Source organism: Ranitomeya imitator, chromosome 3 (assembly GCF_032444005.1).
Source record: "Ranitomeya imitator isolate aRanImi1 chromosome 3, aRanImi1.pri, whole genome shotgun sequence".
Taxonomy (NCBI): Eukaryota; Metazoa; Chordata; class Amphibia; order Anura; family Dendrobatidae; genus Ranitomeya; species Ranitomeya imitator.
This window is the reverse complement of record NC_091284.1, coordinates 416,059,947-416,067,203: the sequence shown is the minus strand read 5'-3', so window position 1 is coordinate 416,067,203 and position 7,257 is coordinate 416,059,947.

The following is a 7,257-nucleotide window of genomic DNA, read 5'->3' as shown; positions in this document are numbered from 1 at the left end:
AAAAGGGTGCTGATGTTACTGATTGGTCTCCTGCGGCTGTGGAGGCCTTTCAGGAACTTAAGCGCCGGTTTTCTTCTGCTACTGTGTTGCGTCAGCCAGATACGTCGCTTCCTTTTCAGGTTGAGGTTGATGCTTCCGAGATCGGAGCGGGGGCGGTTTTGTCACAGAGAAGCTCCGATGGCTCAGTGATGAAGCCATGTGCGTTCTTTTCTAGAAAATTTTCGCCCGCTGAACGGAATTATGATGTTGGTAATCGGGAGCTTTTGGCCATGAAGTGGGCATTTGAGGAGTGGCGTCATTGGCATGAGGGTGCTAGACATCGTGTGGTGGTCTTGACTGATCACAAAAATCTGATGTATCTTGAGTCTGCCAAGCGTCTGAATCCTAGACAGGCTCGTTGGTCACTGTTTTTCTCCCGTTTCAATTTTGTGGTTTCCTACCTGCCAGGTTCAAAGAATGTGAAGGCGGATGCTCTTTCTAGGAGTTTGGTGCCTGACTCCCCTGGAAATTCTGAGCCCACTGGTATCCTTAGGGATGGGGTGATTTTGTCGGCTGTCTCCCCAGACTTGCGACGTGCTTTGCAGGAGTTTCAGGCGGATAGACCTGATCGTTGTCCGCCGGAAAGACTGTTTGTTCCGGATAATTGGACCAGTAGAGTCATCTCCGAGGTCCATTCTTCTGTGTTGGCAGGTCATCCTGGAATATTTGGTACTAGAGACTTGGTGGCCAGGTCTTTTTGGTGGCCTTCCTTGTCGAGGGATGTGCGTTCTTTCGTGCAGTCTTGTGGAGTTTGTGCTCGGGCTAAGCCTTGCTGCTCTCGGGCCAGTGGATTGTTGTTACCTTTGCCTATTCCGAAGAGGCCTTGGACGCACATTTCCATGGACTTTATTTCGGATCTCCCTGTCTCTCAAAAAATGTCCGTCATATGGGTTGTGTGTGACCGCTTTTCTAAGATGGTTCATCTGGTACCCTTGCCTAAGTTACCTTCAACCTCTGAGTTGGTCCCTCTGTTTTTTCAAAACGTGGTCCGTTGGCATTCTGGAGAACATCGTTTCTGACAGGGGATCCCAGTTTGTGTCTAGATTTTGGCGGACGTTCTGTGCTAAGATGGGCATTGATTTGTCCTTTTCGTCTGCATTCCATCCCCAGACGAATGGCCAGACGGAACGAACTAATCAGACTTTAGAAACTTATTTAAGGTGTTTTGTTTCGGCTGATCAGGATGACTGGGTTTCCTTTTTGCCGCTTGCCGAGTTTGCCCTTAATAATCGGGCTAGTTCTGCTACCTTGGTTTCTCCTTTCTTTTGTAATTCGGGGTTTCATCCTCGTTTTTCCTCTGGTCAGGTGGAGCCTTCTGATTGTCCTGGAGTGGACATGGTGGTGGATAGGTTACATCGGATTTGGAGTCATGTGGTGGACAATTTGAAGTTGTCCTAGGAGAAGGCTCAGCAGTTTGCTAATCGCCGTCGCCGCGTGGGTCCTCGACTTCTTGTTGGGGACTTGGTGTGGTTGTCTTCTCGTTTTGTTCCTATGAAGGTCTCTTCTCCTAAGTTCAAGCCTCGGTTCATCGGTCCCTATAAGATCTTGGAAATTCTTAACCCTGTGTCGTTTCGTTTGGATCTCCCGGCATCGTTTGCTATTCATAATGTGTTCCATCGATCGTTGTTGCGGAAGTATGAGGTACCTGTCGTTCCTTCGCTTGAGCCTCCTGCTCCGGTGCTGGTAGAGGGTGAATTGGAGTATGTTGTGGAGAAGATATTGGATTCTCGTGTTTCCAGATGGAAACTCCAGTATTTGGTCAAGTGGAAGGGTTATGGTCAGGAGGATAATTCTTGGGTGATTGCCTCTGATGTTCATGCTGCCGATTTGGTCCGTGCGTTTCATAGGGCTCATCCTGGTCGCCCTGGTGGTTCTCGTGAGGGTTCGGTGACCCCTCCTCAAGGGGGGGGTACTGTTGTGGGTTCTGTTTTTGGGCTCCCTCTGGTGGTACTGATGGTACTGGGTGACTTGTGTTCTCTGCGGTCTCTGGTGTCCACCTGTTCCATCAGGTTATGGGTGTTTCCTATTTAACCTGGCTGTTTTGTCATTTCCTCGCCGGCTATCAATGTAATCAGCGTGTCTGTTTGCCTTTGCTCCCTGCGTCTGTTATCTTCTGGACGAGCTAAGTTTTGATTTTCCTGTTCTATGTTTTGCTTACTTTTTGTCTTAGTCCAGCTTGCTGTTATGTGACTCCTTGCTGCTGGTTGCTCTAGTGGGCTGAAATTACTCCTCATGTTCCATGAGTTGGCACATGAGTTCAAGTAATTTCAGGATGGTTTTTTGAAGGGTTTTTCGCTGACCGCGCAGTTCACTTTTGTATCCTCTGCTATCTAGCTTTAGCGGGCCTCATTTTGCTGATTCTGTTTTCATTTCTACGTTTGTGCTTTCCTCTCATTTCACCGTTATTACATGTGGGGGGCTGCTATTTCTGTGGGGTGTTTCTCTGGAGGCAAGTGAGGTCTGTGTTTCTTCTTATAGGGGAAGCTAGTCCTTCGGCTGGTGCGAGACGTCTAGGAATCATCGTAGGCACGTTCCCTGGCTACTGCTAGTTGTGTGTGTAGGTTCAGGATCGCGGTCAGCTCAGGTTCCATCACCCTAGAGCTTGTTTTTGTTTTTCTGCTTGTCCTTTTGTGATCCCCTGCCATTGGGATCATGACAGGTGATGTCCATGAGTTCAAGACTTCAGGCAGTCATTGCCAACAAAGGGTTTTCAACCAAGTACTAAAAATGAACATTTTATTTAAAATTATTGAATCTGTCCAATTACTTTTGGTCCCTTTAAAAAACAGGGTGGCACATGTTAGGGAGCTGAAACTCCTAAACCCTTCATCCAATGTTAATGTGGATACCTTTAAATGAAAGCTGAAAGTCTGATCTTCAACTGCATCTGAATTGTTTTGTTTAAAATTCATTGTGGTAATGTCTATAACCAAAATTAGAAAAATGTTCTCTCTGTCCAAATAAATATGGACCTAACTGTATATATTTTTTTTTTACACATGGATCCCTTGTATAGCCGTATGTTGGTTTGGCAAGCCTGCGAGAAAAACACGCAGTACGGATGCCATACGGATTACATACGGAGGATGCCATGCGCAAAATACGCTGACACACCCTGCCTACGGAGGAGCTACGAACCACTTTTTTGGGGACTTTTCAGCGTATTACGGCCGTAATATACGGACCGTATTGTTTTACGCCAAGTGTGACGCCGGCCTTAGTCTGAGTGGCTTGCTCATCCCTTCTGGAAATCTTGCGCAGGTGTTGCCACTACTAGTACATGCTCAGCCCCTTCTGAGAAGACGACTGATGCATTAAGAAAACAAATGCAGTTATCTAAAAGCACTGGGTATGAAACTGTAGAATTACCCTGCAAAAGTTATATTTTGCACGGTTTATGATAGTTTCAGCAAATAATGTTTATTCACCTTGTAAAGAAAAGTAATACCAACCTCCAATATAGGTTTTTTTTCAATATTTCATAGTTATCTTGAGCTCTGATTGCAGTCTTTCATTAGGAACCTTCAATATTTAGTTTCCAGTAGATAAAAATCTATCTTGATACCTGACAAAATACAGTTCTGATATCTATACCATAAGATAAGGAGTCATCACTTTCCTTAAGCAAATTTTTTCCCCCTCTGAATCTATACTTCGGACGATTTGTATGAGTCCTTGTAGAACTCCAAGTTCTCCCCTTCATGGATTACAAATGGTACACGTGTCAACATTACCATCATTGTGCTTAGGTGAGAAAATGAATTCATAAATATTGATTATTAAAAAATATATAAAAATAGTGTTTGGGTCAGAAAATAAATACTAAAAGAAAGTTTAGATTTTCTTTCATCTATTCCATGAGACAACTGACATCACTGAATACTTTTTCTATTGCAGTTCTAATTTCTAGATGTTAAGAGAAGCATTTGTAAGAGTGGTGGACCGTCCTAATGTGAAGTCGCCAATCGCGTCATGTGTATAGTGTTGCGAGTCTTTTTTATATCTTGGTAATGTATAGTGCATAAGTAATGTAGAGGTAATACACAAGTGAAAATGTATACTGTGAATAGACTGTGTAATGGTAGTGTACAGCACAGGGTAAATTATAGATTAGGACTAGTGATGAGCGAGTGTACTCGTTGCTCGGGTGACCTCAGAGTATTTGTTATTGCTCGGAGATATAGTTTTCATCACCTCAGTTGCATGATTTACGGCTTCCAGATATGCTGAATACATGTGAGGAACGCCTGTTTGTTAGGGAATTCCCACATGTATTCAGCGTATCTGAAAGCCGTAAATCATGCAACTGAGGCGATGAAAACTATATCTTCGAGCAATAACAAATACTCGGAGGTCACCCGAGCAACAAGTACACTCGCTCATCACTAATTAGGACATAAGATAAGGACAATAGGCTTAAGGCCACTTCACATTAAGCGATGCTGCAGCGATACCGACAACGATCCGGATCGCTGCAGCGTCGCTGTTTGGTCGCTGGAGAGCTGTCACACAGACAGCTCTCCAGCGACCAACGATGCCGGTAACCAGGGTAAACATCGGGTAACTAAGCGCAGGGCCGCGCTTAGTAACCCGATGTTTACCCTGGTTACCATCCTAATAGTAAAAAAAACCAAACAGTACATACTTATCTACCGCTGTCTGTCTGTCTCCGGCGCTGTGCTCTGCACTCCTCCTGTACTGGCTGTGAGCACAGCGGCCGGAAAGCAGAGCGGTGACGTCACCGCTCTGCTTTCCGGCTGACCGACGCTCACAGCCAGTACAGGAGGAGTGCAGAGCACAGCGCCGGGGACAGACAGCGGTAGGTAAGTATGTAGTGTTTGTTTGTTTTTACTTTTAGGATGGTAACCAGGGTAAACATCGGGTTACTAAGCGTGGCCCTGCGCTTAGTTACCCGATGTTTACCCTGGTTACCAGTGAAGACATCGCTGGATCGGTGCCACACACGCCGATCCAGCGATGTCAGCAGGAGTCCAGCGATAAAATAATGTTCTGGACTTTATTCAGCGACCAACGATCTCCCAGCAGGGGCCTGATCGTTGGTCGCTGTCACACATAACGATTTCATTAACGATATCGTTGCTACGTCACAAAAAGCAACGATATCGTTAACAATATCGTTATGTGTGAAGGTACCTTTAGTATGTACTGGTATAACTGTAGTTAGCTGGGAACGAAGGATAAGATACAGATAATATTTGGGACTAATCCACAATGGGATGGGGCTAATGCTAGTGTAAAGCAGACCACCTCCTGATATGAGTCAGATAGGTCAGGACAGCGACCAAGATCAAGTTCAAGTGCAGTGAGTTGCTGGCAGCAGCATGAAACTATCATTGATGGCAGTGGGTAGCCTTACTAGAAACCCTTGAGGACATTCCTGCAACGTTTGGAGCTCAGGGATCGGTATAGGTACTAGCATAACGGGGACAATGGATGCAGAACCACAAAAGGGGAAGGTAACGGATCCTGGGTGCACTGAGGGACTGGACAGGAAATCCCAGTGTCCAGTATCGGACTGGGATGTCATGGGCCCACTAGTGACATTGATTCTGAGGGGCCCACCATTCAACTACATGGCATATTTTCTGATCCTTTTTCACAAATTTGCCTATTCTTGTATATAATAATAAGCTGGGAAAATTATAAATGAATGATGAGATTCTTGTACATGTACATGTTGCAAAAAAGGGAACTGTTGCAAATAATGCTCATTTAGGATTATGGGGGGTCCACTGGGGGTTTTACTGGTCATCCTGTGGGCCAGTCCGAGCCTGCCAGTGGCAGACAGGAATGGCCAATGTAGGGATAGTCCAGGAGGAATGGATAGTAATGGTGGAAACAGATTATAAGGAAATGGACTGTGTTAAGGAAAGCAGGAACAAGAGGTGTTGTGCCCAATACTGATCACCTTGAACTGTCCAGTAAATTGTTGTTGGTTAATACAAACTGTGTGTCCCCTGAGTTATGTGTGGCAGCTCCGGAAGATGGAAACAGCGGAGGCCTGTGGCCTACATGTGAGTGTGATGCACCCCACACTGGGCAGCACATTGAGACAGGGACACGATTTTCCTGTAAAGTGGTGGGGAGATGTGAAGCAGCAGCTCAGTCATGGTAGAATGGACATCAGTTTTAAAGAATGGATAATAGATTTTATCTAAAATCTAAGCAAGTAGTTAATTTGTGAGGGCTTCAGGTACTTAGCAGTTTGTAGGGCTATGTAGGTGTAGTAATATAAATTACCAGCATATGGCGGACAACAAAGTCTTTTCATTACTGAGGACTTTTCAGGAATAATTTATCATATAGTGAATCAGGCCACCAGTTATAAATTTTGCAACACCTCACTGTAAATATGTAGAGCAGTTTGTACATACAGTATGTATGAGTACTGCTTACGTTGCTAAAATGCAATGGCTATTATGTAAATCTATTCTGTTTTTAACCTGATAGTGGACGCCCTATACCTAGATATTTGAATTTATGCTGCACATAGCAATGGAATAAAACATATATGGCAAGGCCGTTACCATTTCCTCACACTTACAGGGCTTTCCTAGAAAATAAATCTCTCTGCACCAGAGGCATAGCTAGATATTCTCATTCATTAGGCTATGTGCACACGTTGCGGATTTGCCTTAGGAATTTCTGCTGCAGATTCTTCCCTCTCTTGCCAGAAAACGCAGGTGCGGTTTTGTTGCATTTTTGCTGCGGTTTTTGATGCGTTTTTGATACGTTTTTTCCATGCGGTTTTGTATGCGTTTTTGAAAGCTAAATAAAGATCTATTATTGACAAGAAAAAAAAAGATTTCTGATGCCATTTCTTGTCCAACCTCCTCTTTTACATTTGTCCAACCCACATTCCATTACACAAAGATAGACAGACAGCTACGTAGATAGAAAGAATGCGATAGATAGATCGCCGTATATTTTGCAGCCGCATTTTACGGGCGTAGAAAATCGCAGCATGCTGCGTTTGTCAGCGTATTGAGCAAAAATTCCACCAATGAAAGTCTTGCCAACCTTGCCAACGGATTACATACAAAGCACTGTTTTGGGAATATTTCTGCGTATTGCGCCAGTAAAATTTCCTATGCCAAGTGTGAAGCCAGCCTGAGATAGATTAGATAGATAGATAGATAGATAGATAGATAGATAGATAGATAGATAGATAGATAGATAGATAGATAGATAGAAAAA